The sequence below is a fragment of the Pinus tabuliformis genome, chromosome J (genome assembly GCF_031772625.1).
Source record: "Pinus tabuliformis cultivar Carrire ecotype Pingquan chromosome J, CPIR1, whole genome shotgun sequence".
Lineage (NCBI taxonomy): Eukaryota > Viridiplantae > Streptophyta > Pinopsida > Pinales > Pinaceae > Pinus > Pinus tabuliformis.
This window is the reverse complement of record NC_142295.1, coordinates 791,901,555-791,918,476: the sequence shown is the minus strand read 5'-3', so window position 1 is coordinate 791,918,476 and position 16,922 is coordinate 791,901,555.

Sequence of the window (16,922 nt, the reverse complement as noted above, 5' to 3'; positions counted from 1 at the left end):
CAGTTAGTAATTGCACCATTTTGTGGGTTTTCTGGGTGGTTGGTTTGGGGCAGATTCCCTTCTGGGTTTGGTTGAGTATTTTTTGGAGAAGCTATAACTACATTTTCGGGCAATTCCGAGCACCACAAAGGGTCATTCTCAACATTTCCAGTGCAGCAACAATTTCCAATTTTTGGGCTTGTGTAGAAGGATATTGGGCTGAAGTTTCCTAACTCTTGGGGGTCATCTCTTCCACTTGGGTTGCTCCAACTTGCTTATGCAAGCCCAGGTTCACTTGTTCCTTGCTATATGTACTCCTTACAACTCATAATTTAATAAAATGGCTCAACTTATTTGCCTAGTTTCTTGATGTTTTGTATGGTTCATGCATATTTGTGATTAGATTTGTTGTAGCCTAGTTCATGTGTCTATTATTAGATGTAAAATTCAATTTGGAACATTACATTTTCCATAATTTTTGTTTCTATGATTCTTTTGCATAGCTAGTTTAATGGATTGCTTTTACATCGCCACCTTACTATGATCTATTTTATATTTTCAATGAATATTTTAGTAGTTTTTTATTAGTCTTATTAATTTTTTTTGTCATCATGGCTTTTCTCTCCCTCTAGGAAAAGCATATTTGATTTCATCCTTCAAAAGAAACAATGTCATATTTTGAAATATACCACTTGAAAATACTTATTATGGGTTTGTGTGTGTATGTGTGTGAGATAGAGAGAGAGAGAGATCCTTTAAATGGTTTTTAGGTTTGAACTTTTATTATCAACAATATGACAAATATATTATAGATTTTATTACACTAGTTATTAAGTGATTGATATATTTTGGTTTTTCCTAATGATTCTTTTGTTCTATGTAGATGATTAGATGATAAGGAAGCACACTAATATTCTCTAATTGTTCATAGGGTTCCCGCTAAACCTATGTAGATTCATAGAGACACCACCAGAGCTAACAAAAGAAGCACACATCCATGGATCATATAGTAGCTCCTACGAAACTCATCCATGACCCCTCATCCATTCCCCTCTATTTACAGAATACCACCTATATTGGCAGTTTCTCCACCATTTGTAATGCAAAAACCATGGCACCTTCTCCAACAACAACATTCTTGGACCCTTTAACTTTTGTCCAGAAAACCTCAAGCATTGCCTAGAAAAAAACAATCTGAATATAGCTAGCCTTTGAGCAGGAAAGGTTCAAGCCTCCATGGGAAACTACATCCTTCTTCCCTGATAAGTAGTCAAAGCAGGAACACATGTATTGGACATCAAAGCAAAGAAACACCCTATATAACATATTAGCCTCGCTATATAGTGTAGATAAATTGGAAAATAACAATCCTTATAATCACCTTAGAACAAAGCTAAGAATAGGCTCCATCATTATATATAATGCGTATACATCTACGAATTCAACAAATTGAATTGGCCAAATGGAAAAATTGTAATTAAAAATAGCCAAAAATTGGGCTAGAATTATTACATTAATTTTTGTGCCAGATGTTTTCTTTCTGTTTTATCTCAAAACTTAAAAGGAGAGAGATAGAGTCTAAACTCACAAACCTTGGTTTTGGGAAATAAAAGGATTTTTATTGAAGCCATGGTCTCCAAAATCCATTCCATCAGATGTTTGTCACCACCACACCAGTGTGGGTGAGGCTTCCAAAATATTCCACTCCATTTTTTAAAAGAAGAATTTTGTGAAATAATTGGGAATCCCTTTGGAAAATATATTAACTCAAGAGAAAGAATAGGAAAACTAGAGTATTCACTTATGCCAAATTAAGCATTGAATCAAATCTCAACAAAGAACTGCCAGACAATTATTTTGGATCAAATGTTGGAGTAAGGACACTTCCATCAGCTGTAGTGCTTGTCAAAACATGGCCACCTTATGGAAAACAACCACATAAGGTAGCCCAAACAAGATCCAAAAAGAATACCCCATTGTTATGTAAGTAATGGAGAAATATGGCTTCCAAAACCATAAAAAGAGAAAACATAAAATAACTTGGTTAGTGTTCAAGGAGAAAAATCCCTTTACATAGATATTATATGGTTGAGAAATTTTATGAATACATTCTAAAGTGAATTTATTACATCAAAAGACACAAGGAATGTCTTCTAGATACTAATGAAGCACTATCAAGCCTTATCTTTTCTGTTGCAATGTGTGTTGATTTACCAGAGTTACAACGCTTACGCAATTTCGTTTTTGTGTGGAGAGATATGGACTTGAATTTGCATCTGCCTCAATGGAACTACTTCCTGGTTCTTGTGCAAACAAACAGATTATTGAAAAATTATTAGTGAGATCTCCAACATGTGATTCAAATTTGAACTTAATGAAATAAATGGCAGGGGAGTTCAATCTCCAGTGGGACTCATCAATCGAGAAAGAACTATGTAAGCCCATAGAAGATTCTTTGGTAGTAGAGGACATGAGAAGTTCAAATAGTGCTAGGAAGGTGTCAATTCAGTTTTTCAACCATCTTTGCATGTATTGTATGTGGATGGAATTTCCCATTCTATAAATGATGGTGATGGAAATATCAATGAAAATTGCTCCATCTTTGTCAAGAAACAAGAGGTTGAGTTGTCCAACAAACAAAATGAAGCATTGATAGAATATGTTGGACCTAAGAGGAAATGTCTTAGGGATAATCCAATTACTTCCAGTACCATAAAAGGAATTTTTTTTACCATCCCACCTTAGAATGGCAGGACTCTGGATGTGGAAAATCATGAACCATTACCATGTGAAATTCTTTACAAAGTAGAGACAGGAAACTTAGCTGAAGATAAAATAGGGGAAAAATGAAGGATACCTTTTTTTCAATTATTGTGATGTTGCTAGTGTTAATATTGATGATATGTACCATTATGTGGGAAATAAAAATCCTTATGCATCTACCACTAGATCCTCTGAAATAGCAATAGGAACCACATTGCTGACTAAAAATCTAGCCAAATTATCAATGTTGTCTACAAAAGGAAGCATCTTTGGTTGCACCTTGATTTGTAATAAGGAAAATAAAAGAAGAAAAGCTCGAAGATATCAGTGACCAAAAATATTTGCATTAAATTGGCACCTATCCATTTGAAAGTGGGATTTCAAGATAGATAGTTAATCGTGAAGATATATATAGGATAGAGAATATACCTACTTTTAAAAGCAGAGCAAGGAAACAATGACTAATGGAGTTGAGTTAGGATCAACTATGTATGTTAAATAGAGCTACACTTTAAGAGTGTGATCTTTAGATTTTTTTCTAAGGCACAAGGTCAATTAGTAATTTATTTATTGATCCATGAATTTTTTTTTTTTCACTGTAACGGGTATCCTTTATTAATAATTCTGAGTTAACCAAGGCCTTTCAACCTGTTTACATTGTTTTCATTTCTTATTTCCCGCCTTAGGGGATTCTGCGTGCTTGAGTGATGCCTGTACCTATCTGAGCTGCGCATTTCCGGAATACAAACTAGATTTGCCAAGATTTTAGCTGGTAATCGCTGGGGGTTCTGGGACATTGGATTGTTGTCTGTTGAAGACCCTTAATTTCTGCCTCTGCCCATCCGTTGTGGAGCCCTGTTGCCTAACACAATGGCGCAAGAGCTACCCGATTTACAAGATCCTCCATCCGAACCCTTTCAGAGTGCATGTCCTCATAGCGGGTATCGAAGGAATCAATCTGAATATCAAGGAGAGGAGCGTATGCCGCCTTCAGTGTCGAAAAACTAGTCTCCTCTGTACAGATCTCAAACGTTTGCAGTCCTCCTTTTTGATCTGTCTGCGCCTTCCCTGTGTGTTGATTTTGGATTGGAATAAATTTCCCAGAATTATCTATACTCATTTTGCTGTGGCCTGTTTCAGCTGATGTGTTGATAATATCAAACATATTCTCTCGAGCATGCTCAGAATGGTTCCCATCTTCCTGCTTGATGTTCTGATCTGCGCTTGAGCTAAGGTATGAGATTTGAGATAGCGTTGTTACCATTGTAGATAAGAGTTCGCGGAGCTAATCGGCATCCTTTATTTGCCATTTCGTCTGCCTCCTTGTTCAGGCTTCTAAGAATATGAAAAATTTTGTAGGAGTTGAAATCTTGCAGAATTAGCTTTAATCTTCTGAGGGACTTGTTGAGGAGTGCCCTATTGAACTGGTCATCTGAGTTAATCTTACTGATGAGGATTTCAGAGTCTCCGAATATTTGGCATTCTTTGATGCCTTCGTCCCGAGCTATTTGGCAGGCTTTTGTGAGGGCAAGAAGCTCTGCCTGATTGTTGGTGGAGATGCCTAGCCCCCAGCAGAAGTGAACCTTCCTGAGATTGTCTGCAAAGTAAATAACTCCTCCAGCTCCCGCAGTCCCCGGATTTCCTTTGCAGGCACCGTCAAAGAAGATTGAAGTTGTTTTTTGATTCTTCCACCAGATTTGAAAGACCTCTTCAGATTCTCTGATTTTCCAAGGAGGAGAAGGGAGGGGAGGGGGAGGGGCACGGATTTTACTAGAGGAGATGGGGCTGTGGAGGTTCAGCCAAGCCTTTTCAGAGGGGAGAAGGGAGGAGTCAAAGATTTGAGGATGCTGGAGAACAGATTCAATAAGAAGACCTTTGGCAATTGAGGCGGTTTTAGCAGGAGAGCGAGAGGAATTATTGAAAATTAAGTCATTCCGGGCAAGCCAAATTTCCCAGCAAACAAATTTGGGAATGGAAAGCCATATGTGGAGCCACAAGGATTTCTTTGGGATGGATTGGGGATAATATTGGAGCCATACAGAAAAAAGGTCGGCAATGGAGCTGTGCTGGGGCGGGGAGACGGGCAGTCCAAGAAGAGTTAGAGTCCATACTTCTCTGGCAAAAACGCAGTCAATAAACAGATGGGGAGCTGTTTCTCCTGAGTTTTTACACATTGCACATCTGTGAGGCCCAACAAAGTTTCTCTTTGACAAGTTGTCCCCTGTGAGCTGTTTATTCAGCGTGAGGGTCCAGAAGAAGAAATTAACTTTGGGAAGTCCCTTGGCATCCCATACCTGTTTCCAGAACGATGGCGTTCTCAAACTGTCTTTTTTGGTCTGTAAGGCAGAGTAACCCAAAGATGGCGTGTAAAACCCTGTTTCGCCCCACCCCCATCTGTCTGCGATGTTGCGGTGGACCGGCGCTGCATTTAAGAGCAGAGATTTGAGGATTTCGATTTGATGTTGCAGCTGCTCTGGCACTGGAGGGATCGCCCATTCGACCCAATTTCCTCTGCTGTCCCACTCAGAGATATCGCTCAGCTTTCTTATTCCTGCCTCATGGAGCCAATTTCTGATGTCCCGGATTTCTGCGTGGGAGCTGAGTGGAGGGCTGTTCATGATGCGATCTTTCCAGAGAAGAGTCTTCTCCCCATTACCCGGGATGCGGTAAAGATGTTTACTAAAGCTGCTTATGCTTTTCCTACAGAGATTCCAGGTATATGTACCTGTTGTTGTGTTATTTGCTGACAGGTGCCTGAGGGAGATCCCCTGCGCATATTTGGCGGTGAATGTTTCGCTGATCTGATGTGTAGGATTTGAATATATTTTCCACAGGAGCTTGCATCCAAGTGACAGGTTCGAAAGAGCAGGATCTCTGATCTGAAGCCCGCCTTCCAGAAGTGGCCGCTTGACTAGATCCCAGTTTGCCAAATGGATTTTATTTTGATTGCCTCTGCCTCCTTTCCAGAGAAAGTCTCTTAGAAGACAAGAGATCTGCTCCATGATGTGTTTCGGGGCCAGAAGAAAGGAGGCTTGATAAATGGGAAGAGCTGATAAGACGGATTTAAGAAGGATAATTTTCCCTCCCTTGGTGAGCCAATAGCCTCCCCAGGAGGTGATCTTGTCTTTGATTTTGCTGATGACACCCTGCCACAGAGATCTGTTATTGGCTCCAGATGTGAGGGGCAAGCCTAAGTATTTGATGCTGTCCCATTGGGCAAAGCACTCAAATCCTAGGATCTGGCCTATATTATTGAGGTTTTGCTGGCTCACATTCCATCCGAAAATCGAGCTCTTTCTGTCATTTATCACAGCTCCTGAAGCTCTACAATAACTTTTTAAAACAGCATCAAATTTGACTGCTATTCTAGTAGAGGCTCCTCCTAGAAGAATAGAGTCATCTGCAAAGAGAGCGTGATTTATTGGGTTTAGAGCATTTGCGATTCGGATTCCTGGGAGATCACCTGTATTCATTTCCGCAGCCAGCTTCCTGCTAAGAGAATCAGCCATAAGGATGTACAAGAAAGGTGAGAGGGGACAGCCTTGCCTTAATCCGCGGTGTGCTTGAAAGAATGATGCTGGGCGACCATTGACCATGGGGGCAATCCATGGGCATGAGATGCATGCTTTGATGAGATTGATGAACTGAGGAGGGAAGCCAAAGGATCGAAGAACTTGAAGTAGGAAGGAATGGTTGACTCTGTCAAATGCGTTAGCCATATCAAGCTTGATCAGCATCCCCTTCTCTTTCCTCTGTTTGCTGGAGTGGATAGCTTCCTGCACTTGGATGATATTATCCAAGATGTGTCTGCCTTTGACGAACCCCCCTTGGGCTTTGGATATTAGTTTTTCAAGAAGGGGTTTAATTCTATTTGCCATAATTTTTGACAGAATTTTATAGGAGGCGTTGCATAGGGAGATGGGCCTGAACCTGCCGAATGTTTCCGGATTGGCCTCTTTTGGTATTAATGCAAGAAAGGTGGAGTTGATGCCTCCCCCAATCTTGGCTTTCCAAAAGAATCCGTGTATCATTTTCAGCAAGTCTGTTTTGATGATGTCCCAGCAGATTTTGTAGAAGTGTATTGTGAAGCCGTCCGGCCCGGGGGCCTTATCTGAATCCATTGCCCAGATAACCTTGATGATTTCTTCTTCAGATACTGGTTTCAATAAAGCCCGATTGTCCTCATGGGTGATGAGGCGAGGAATATGAGAGAGTAGTTCTTCGGTGTCTTCTTTGCATCCTTCATGCCTTGTGCCATATAGCTCTTTGAAGTGATTTTCAGCTGCAATTTTTATTTGATCAAATTTATTACAGATCTGCCCTTCATCATTTTTGATCTCTGTGATATGGTTCCGAGATAGACGGGCTTTGTATTGTCGGTGGAAAAAAGAAGTATTTCGGTCTCCTGCCTTTAACCAGAGGCTGCGAGATTTAAGTCTCCAGTGCTCTTCTTCCTTTCTGATCGATTGATGGATGTTTCTTTGAAAGGCTGCTTCTTTATTTAAAATTTCTGGGGTGATATGGATCCCTTCCATACCTATTTGCAAGGTATCTAGCTGCTGAACATCAATTTTTCTCTGATGGGTGATGGGGTTGTGAAGTTTCCTTAACCACCCCTTTAAAGCTTGTTTGGTAGCTTTTATTTTTTGCTCCCACACGAAACTTGGGGATCCGTTGATGGGGATATCCCAGGCTGATCGGATTATGTCCATGAACCCTTCTTTTTCAATCCATAGTGGATTAAATTTAAAAGGAATGGGCCCAAGATCTTCTTCGGGGGCCAAAAGTAGTAGAATTGGCTTATGATCCGAGGAGAGCTTGGGAAGAATTTTTGTTGATATGAGGAGGTTTTCCATCAGCAGGGAACTTTGAATTAGAAATCTGTCCAGCCGGGCAGCGATGTGGTCAGGCCCAGTTCTGTTATTTGTCCAAGTATATTTGCCTCTCACCGGGGCAAAATCTAAAAGATCCCACTGCTGCATTATTTCCTCTACCAACGGGAGAGTCTGATCTCTGTTGCTGTTGCCCCCCCTTTTTTCTTTTGGCTTCATGACTATGTTAAGATCTCCTCCCAGAACAATATTATTTAGGGAGTGATGATCTAAAAAGGCCGAGAGGGTATTCCAACAGTCTCTTTTTTCTGCATAGTTAACAGGAACATATAAATTGAATAAGGCAATTGATAACTTACTTTCTAGATGCTTGAGCTCCGTGAAGATCCAATGTTGGGTCTCGTGGGAGTTAGCCAGATGGAACTGATCTTCCGGCCAGAGAGTTGCAACGCCACCCGAGGTTCCCCTTGCGCTAACTGCTATGCCTTCGTTCTTCTTCCATTTAGATTTGCTGATATCCTTGAGGGTTTGTCCATCGATTTTGGTCTCTTGGAGCAGGAGAATGTCTGAGGGTTCTATTTTCATTAGATCTTTGACGGCATCAATTTTTGGTTGAGTCCCCAGGCCTCTACAATTCCAAGAGACTATTCGCATTATTTACCTGGCGAGGGGTTTGGGATTCCTCCCTTGGTGGATCTTCCTCTGGTATTTCTTCCTATTGTCATCTCTATTGTGGATTGGCTGCCTTGCATTTTGAGTCGCTCTGCTTCCTCCTCCCTGACTGCTTTGTGGGTCTTCCTGCCTGCTTTCTTCGAGGGTCTCTCATAAGACTCTTCCTCTGAGGAGTCTGAAGGTTCTGGCAATTTTTTCTTCTTTGTTATATCTGCATATGAAAGCCTGGAGGGGCTTCCCTGAGGAGAGCCAAGCGATGCTTCTCCACCTCGCTCTTTATTTGCCTGTGGTTCTTCGGCCTGTGCTGGTATGATCAGTTCCGTTTCTGGGGGATCTGATGGAGAGGCTTCTTCAGAAAGTGGGATCTCATCCGTTTTCTGTTGGGTTTCATTTTCTTTGCTGGGTTTTCCTTGATTATTCCCCTTTGTGGCTCCTTTCCCTGTTGCTTTTGCGTTGCCCGTTTTCTGGATTGTAGTCCATTGATCTCCCTTGGGGGGGTGGCTCTGTTCTTCCGTTTTTTTCTTGCAGTGTTTTGCGAAGTGACCATAGCCGTGACAGTGTCTGCATTTGAAGGGGATCTGCTCATAATCCAGCTCCTGGATATGGGTCCATCCTGCCACTGTGAGTTTTATTGCTTCAGGTAGTCCTTCTTCCAGATCTACTTCCACGCATATTCGGGCGCAGGAGTATTGATCTTTCCTCACGGCCTGATCAATGTATTTGCCCAGAGAGTTGCCGATGATTTGGAGAGATTTCTGGCTCCAGCAGTGTAGGGGGAGATGGGGGAGCCGCACCCACACTGGAACCGCGGAAGGGACATCCTGGGTCGGATCGAAATCTGGAGACCATTTATTTAGGTATAGTCCCTGTGGCCCCATAAAATATGGCCCATTCCTGAAGATGAGGCTCCGATCTTCTGCTGATTCAAAGACGAACACAAAAAAGCCTTTGCCTACGAAGTAAGATTTAATTCCTTCCTTGATCAGAGGGGTCCAGTTTCTCTTGATCCAGTCTTCTACAGATTTGGGCGATGGCCAGAGCCCAGTGAACTGTCCTATGAGCCCTCTATCTGCTAGATTCAAAGCCGAGCGGCAGGTTTCCTCCTCAGGGAGAGCCACCGTGGGAATGCTATCTTTTTTCTTGACGAATTTCTGTTGTTGAGCAGAGGGAGGCCGTCTATTGCATGTTTCGATTATTTTCTGAAATTCAATAACTTCAGGAGGGAGGGGGGGAGGATCCGCCTCCCCATCACCGGGCATGGCTGCCAAGGCCGCAGCTGCAAACGATCGCTGCACCAGACAGGGTCGGCGCAGGGGCTAGGACTCGCTGTGGGCTACGCGGGTTCGATCCGAGCTTGTCGGAGCTCAGAGCCAGCGTTCACCAATGTTAAATATTGTGGTTGATCCATGAATTTTTAACTTCCCATTGCACTCATAAATAATATTTTTGATATGGCCTCAAAAAGAAATTTGACCATACAGGAACCTACTGTAAAATTTTCATTTGCATGAAAATGTCACTTTAGGCCAGCATTGTTGTTTGACTCATGGGAGACCCATGAGTCAATGCAAGCTTGTCCTAGTCTCTACTGAGATGAGTGTGTTTGACTAGAAACAATCAGTTACAATAGTTTCTAGTGTTGAAGCAATGTATGCTTTACAAAATTCAATTAATAATGAAACTTTACAAAAATCTCTATCTATTCAGAAATTTGGGAAAACCATATTTGGATTTGACAAAGGGTGTTTTGGCTTAAGTATTGTATAGGTACAGTTAGTTTTACAATTTGATATGCACATCAATGTCTTCAAATCATACACAAAAACCTTTTCTTATGTTTGAAATCAGGTACAACAATTTCCTTGGGTCATTTGATCTTCATGTTAAAATATAATCATATGTAGAGACAATCAATATCTATCAGCCTCCACTGTGAAAGATAGAATTATCTTTTCCTTCTCACATTCTGAATTAAGTCTCCAAAGAGTTATGGCACTCGTGCTCAACTACTTGATTTTTCTTTCGAAGTGTTGAACACAATGATTGAACAATTTGTTTTCCTTCACCTCAAATTTACCACCATGAACATTTAAGAATAAAGATGTCGAAGGTGCCTCCACCTAAGTTAAAAGGCAAGATTGCCTTATTTTTATTGGAAGAATAAACATTTGTGTGAAATCCATAGGTTATAGTTGTAGTGGTTGGTTCGTTAATCATTTTCATTACACTAAGACCAACAACAATTGTCACATCTTTGGTAGCCCTCCTCTGAGAAATGTTAAAATAAGTAGGCATAGTGAGCACCACATTTTTCACATCACAACCCAGGAAACCTTCAGCTATATCTTTCATTTTCATTAAAATCATAGAAGACATCTCCTTAGCTGCAAACTACTTTTTCTCACCTTTGTACTCCACTTGGATGATGGGATGACCATTATTTCCTACAACAATAGTGAAGGGGAAGTGTATTGTTTCACTTTGTACAAAAGGATAATTGTATCACCCTTATATGAGTCTCTTGGAAATGAAGATAGATTTTTGGGGATTACTTGACACCTACTTTTTGGTGGTAGCTCAAACTAATATTTCCAATGGGGTGAAAGAAAACATGGAAGGAGTGGTTTTGTTTCTCTTATCATCATTAAAAATAATTTCAATTTTTTCATGCTACCACATTGTTACCCATGAGTAAGATGTTCTCGTATCAAGGCCAATGGCGCAGCATGCCTTAAGGAATTTTGGAGATACATGTTCTAGCTAGCCTCGAGTGGGCCCACAACCTCCATTGTGGCCTAAATACTTTTCCTTAAATGCCTAAACAGATCATTCATTGCACCAATTTCTGAAACCATGGCTTTTGGTCTAGACTGCCTAGCCAAAATAACAACAATTTCAACTCTATCAGTTTTCATCTGAGGTTGGTGTACTACATTTTTGTGAATAAGATTTATGATGAGGATAGATGAGAGACAATCATAATTTCATGTGTTCTGCATTAAGGATGACATGTCAAGAAGAAAAAAACAACCATTGTGAAGAGACCAATGATTCACCATGTGAATGTATTGAAATATTGGTTCTATGATGTTTTGCCCTGTAATGGTTTCTTTGGCCATTCACACCATATTTTGGATAAATATTTGAGCCCTTTTATTACAAACAAATCATAATTGTGAGTGTCAAAATATAAATGAAACAATTTGACATAGTCATTGTGATAGAAATTAGTGTTGGGTCCTTCATGACAATCATAAATACACAGCCCAATGACTTTCTACTCACTTGAATTGAATTTAGGATCATAGATTTGTCCATTGACTGAGTTTTTTATGAGAAATTTGCATTCCAATTCGTCTCGGAAGGCATCTGTTAGGTCCCTATAATACTAGTGATTCCCCCATTACTATTGTCATTGTAGCCCCTTATTGTTATTGTTGTGCCCTAGTTGTCCCCACATTGTTATTATTGTGCCCCATAGAATCCCACTATTGTTATCGTTGTGCCCTTATATTATTATTGTTATGTCATATTTGATTATATTGTGATCCCTTAGACTCCTATATATAGAAATAAGGTTTTGTCATTTGTATCATATAAGAATTGTTCATTTGTGTAATGTAAAGGAGGTTCCCCCTCAAAGAGGCTTATTTTGAAGTCGTTGATCTATCTTTTATTCTATTTTGTGAGCTCGTTGCATAGCATATGGTATCAAAGCTTTGGATTCTAGGTTTTCTCTGCTCCAATCAGGTCATCGTGGAAGTTTCGCTGTAAATGTTTTTATGCGACGTTACAAAAGCTGAAACAACCCATTTGAGACGAAATATTGGTGACCCTTGGACCTGAATGTGAAAGCTTGTCTCACTATATTTGTGGAGATATGATCCAAGGAAGTTATGGTTTTTCCAGGAACTCGAATTACATCCCAAATAGGTGACCTTGGGAAAATCATCATAACTTTCTCTCTGAGTACCAGATTGAACACGTGGCACTTCATACAAGTTCTCTCTCCTGAAAAATGTATAATCGGATCATCTTGGGAGATTGGGCATACCTCTTTCTTGGAGAATCCAATTTTGATCAGACTGGTGGCGTTGGCAAGAGGACTCAGAGGGCTAATACAATTCACAATTTAATACCTTGGAGATCCAAAAGTTTAGAGATACATCAGATTCAATATGAAGATCATACAAATAAAAAATAAAAAACCGTGTATTCCTTTTAAAAATTTGCATAAGTTTTGTTTGAAAAATTAGTTTGAAGTGATTAAAAGGGGATAGGGAAGAAAATTATAATTAGTTGATGCCCCAAAGAAAGAAAATTTCAACACCTAGTAAGCAACCCGAAAGATCTACTATGACACATGAAGAAGAGGAATAAATGCAACATGATATATCAAAATTATGAGACCAAGTGCAACAAAATTCTCTCTCACAAAAAGTAACAAAAGCTAAGATGGATGGTTTGAAGAAAGACATGGAAGGTTGGAAGGAAGGTTTGAAAAAGTTACTACAAGGAAGTCCTGGAAGGTTTGAAGGAAGGTTTGACAAAGTTGCTATAAGAAAGGCTTCCTAATGGTGAAAAGGTAGAAGACGAAACTCATGATGAGAACAAAAGAAATTTTAATCATGATTTCATAGACTCTAACATTGGAATAAAGACCCACCACATTCCAAAGATTTATATGAGGAAGTTTGATGGCAAGGATCCCATACCATGGATACTACAAATGGAAAAATATTTTGATCTCCATAATGTGAAAAACACACAAAAGGTACGCATTGAAACTTTATATTTGGAACTCAATTAGTTTGTATGGTATCGATGGCTTTTCTCTCCTAAACAAATTGTCACTTGGTCAATTTTTACGGATGAAATGATAGCGCAATATGAAGATACAAAGAGCAACACCTTCTTTAGCCAATTGATAAATCTCAAACAAAATGGTTCAATAGTGGACCAAATTGAGGACTTCCAAAAATTGAATATCAGGGTAAATGATATTCCAGAGGAGCATAGGATTGATGTGTTCATAGGGACTTTAAAGGATAACATCCAACATGAGGTTTGCCTTTGGGAACTTGATTCATTGGAGAAGGCATTTAGGTTGGCAAGAAAAATTGAAAGCAAAATTATGGCAACAAGGAAGCCTACCACTCACAACTATAAATATGGAAGCGTTGTTGCCCCTAGCCTTCCACAACCTACAAGGTTGACACCACAACAATTGAAAGAAAAAAGAGCAAAATGGATTTGTTACAGTTGTGATAGAAAATACACTAAAGGTCATAAGTGTGCTGAGAAGAAATTATTTTACATAGATTGTGAAGAGGAGGAAGAAAAGGAACAAGAAACGTCAAAAGAAGAGGATATACATCAAGAATCAACCCTAGAGAAAGAATAAATGAATCCAACCATATATTGTAATGCATTGGTAGGAATTACTACTCATCAAACTCTCAATATAGAAGGACATATCAAGAGGAAAATGGTAATAGTGTTGATTGATTTGGGGAGTACCCATAATTTTATTCATTGTAAGATAGCAAAGGAATTGAATTGCTTCCTATATCCAGCACCAGAGTGTCAAATGATGGTTGCATATGGAGGAACTATAAATTTCTCTGGAAAGTTCCATAATGTCAAGATATCCATGGTAGAATATGTATTGAATAGTCCTATGATTTCTATTCCAATGGGTGGTTTTGATGTTGTACTAGGAGTCCAATGGCTACAATCTTTGGGTACAATAGCTTTTAATTTTCATGATTTTTTCATGAAATTTTGTTGGGAAGGAAAGGAAATTGAATTAAGGGGTATCGCAGGGAAATCGGGAAAGATAATTAGCTTTGATGGCATGACAAAGCTTCTAAAGAAAGAACAACGTGGCGTAATTGCACAATTACGTTCACTAGAATTTTCCACATTGAAATCATCTATTTCTCCAGATCTCCAAAAATTCTTGGATAATCATTCCAAGGTGTTTGAGAATCCCAAAGGCCTCCCACCTATTTTTGATCATGATCATGCTATTCATTTGATTCCAGGAAGTGTTTCTCCAAACATTAGGCCTTACAAATATCCCTATGCCCAAAAGAGTGAAATTGAATGTATGGTTGCAGAAATGCTAGAGGCTGGTATAATTCAACCTAGTCAAATTTATTTCTCTGCTCTAGTAGTATTGGTGCATAAGAAGGATGGATCATGGTGCATCTATCTAGATTATAGAGAGCTCAACAAGCTCACTATTAAAGATAAATATCCCATTCCTATCATTGATGAATTATTGGATGAATTACATGGAGCAATTTACTTCACCAAGTTGGATCTTTGTTCATGATATCATCAAAACATAATGAAGACTGAAGACATTCCAAAAACAACATTTAGAACACATGAGGGTCATTATGAATTTTTGGTCATGCATTTTTGCCTTACCAATGCACCTTATACATTTCAAGGTTTGATGAATTCCATTTTCAAACCCTTTCTTAGAAAATTTGTGTTAGTATTTTTTGATGATATACTAATCTACAACAAAGAAGGATCATGTTCAACATGTTGATAGGGTGCTCAAACTATTGGAGGAGAAACAATTATATGCAAAAACCTCCAAATGTTTCTTTGGAGTCTAAGAGGTGGAATATCTGGGTAATATTGTATCTCATGGTGTTAAGGTAGACATTAGAAAAATTAAAGCCATTAAGGAATGAAAAATCCCCACATCCATAATGCATCTATGAGGATTTCTCGTGTTGACAAGGTATTATCGCAAGTTTGTTAAGAATTATGGGAAAATAGCAGCACCTCTAACAACATTACTAAAGTAAGATGCATTTTCTTGGACTCCAGAAGCAATGAAGGCCTTTGAATATCTTAAAGAGGCAATGTGCTAAGCACTTGTCTTAGCTATGCCAGACTTCACAAAAACCTTTATTGTGGAATGTGATGCCTCAGTAAATGGAATTGGTGTTGTTTTAATGCAAGAAGGAAGACCCATTGCTTTTGAAAGTCATCCAATCAAAGGAAAGTATTTACACAAAGCTATTTATGAGAAGGAAATGTTGGCAATACTACATGCACTTAAGAAATGGCAACCTTACCTAATGGGAAGACACTTCAAGGTAAAAACGGATCATGATAGTCTTAAATACTTTTTAGAACAAAGATTATTTTTAGAAGAGCAACAAAAATGGGTCACAAAGATGTTGGGTTATGACTTTGAAATCATCTACAAAAAAGGAAGAAAAATGTTGTTGCATATGCATTCTCAAGAAAGGATGAGGATGCGAAAGCATTGCTTTGTGTTATCTCTATTATCCAACTAGATTGGATAAACGAAGCAAGGGATGAATGGAAGAATGATGAAGAAGTGTGGGCACTCATTCAAAATTTGCAGCAAGATCCCAGTACATCTGATACATTTAGCTGGAAATATGATTCGTTATGGTACAAAGATCGCTTATACCTCTGTAAGAATTCCCAACTCAAACAAAAGATTCTTCTGGAATTGCACACCTCTCCCATCGGAGGGCACTCAGGATTTTTAAAAACTTACTAGAGGGTTAAGAAGGATTTTTTGGGATGGCCTTAAATATGATATTCAAAGTTTTGTGGTGAAATGTTTGGTTTTCAAACAAAATAAAGTTGAGACAATTAAGACCCTGGGTCTCTTACAACCTTTATCCATTCCAAGACAACGTTTGGAGGAGGTTTCAATGAATTTTATCATAAGTTGACCCAAGTCCAAAGGAAAGAGTGTCATCATGGTGGTAGTTGATAGACTTACCAAGTATGCACACTTTTGTGCATTATCTCATCCATTTAAATCTGGTACAATTGCTACCGCATTTACGGAAACAATTCAAAAGCTACATGGAAACCCAAAGATTATTGTAAGTGACAGAGATCCCATTTTCACTGGAAATTTTTGGAATGAAATATTTTCTTGTCTGGGTACTTAATTAGCTCATAGTTCATTTTATCATCCTCAATCTGATGGGAAAACTGAGATAATGAAAAAAATGTTTGGAAGGATATCTTTGTTTCTTTGTATCTGATAAACAAACACAATGGGTCAAGTGGTTGCCTCTCGCTGAATGGTGGTATAAAAATTCCTTCCATACTGCAGTAAAAATGACCCCATTTATGGCACTTTATGAATATCATCCACAGTCCATCACAACATCTTTAAGAGAAAATTCTAAGGTCCAAGCAGTGGAAGATCACATCGAGCATCAACAAGAGGTTCTCCAACTCTTAAAGGATAACCTCACTTTTGCACATAATAGAATGAAACAACAGGCTGATCAACATCGCAACGAAAGAAGTTTTGATGTAGGTGGCTGGGTATTTCTATGACTACAACCATACAAACAAATGTCCCTCAAGAAAGCTAAGAAGGATAATAAATTATCACCAAAGTATTATGGTTTGTACAACTTGTTGCAAAAGATTGGTACTATGGCATACAAATTGGATCTTCCTGTATCTTCCTGAGTGCACCTAGTTTTCCATGTTTCATGCTTAAAGAAGGTTATAGGTTACAAGCTCCCAGTTCAAAAAATATTTCCAGAACTTGATGAGGAAGGAAAAATCATATTGGAACCTGAAGCAGTCACAGAAATTAGAACTCGGCAGCTACGAATTGATCAATTTTAGAGTATCTCATCAAGT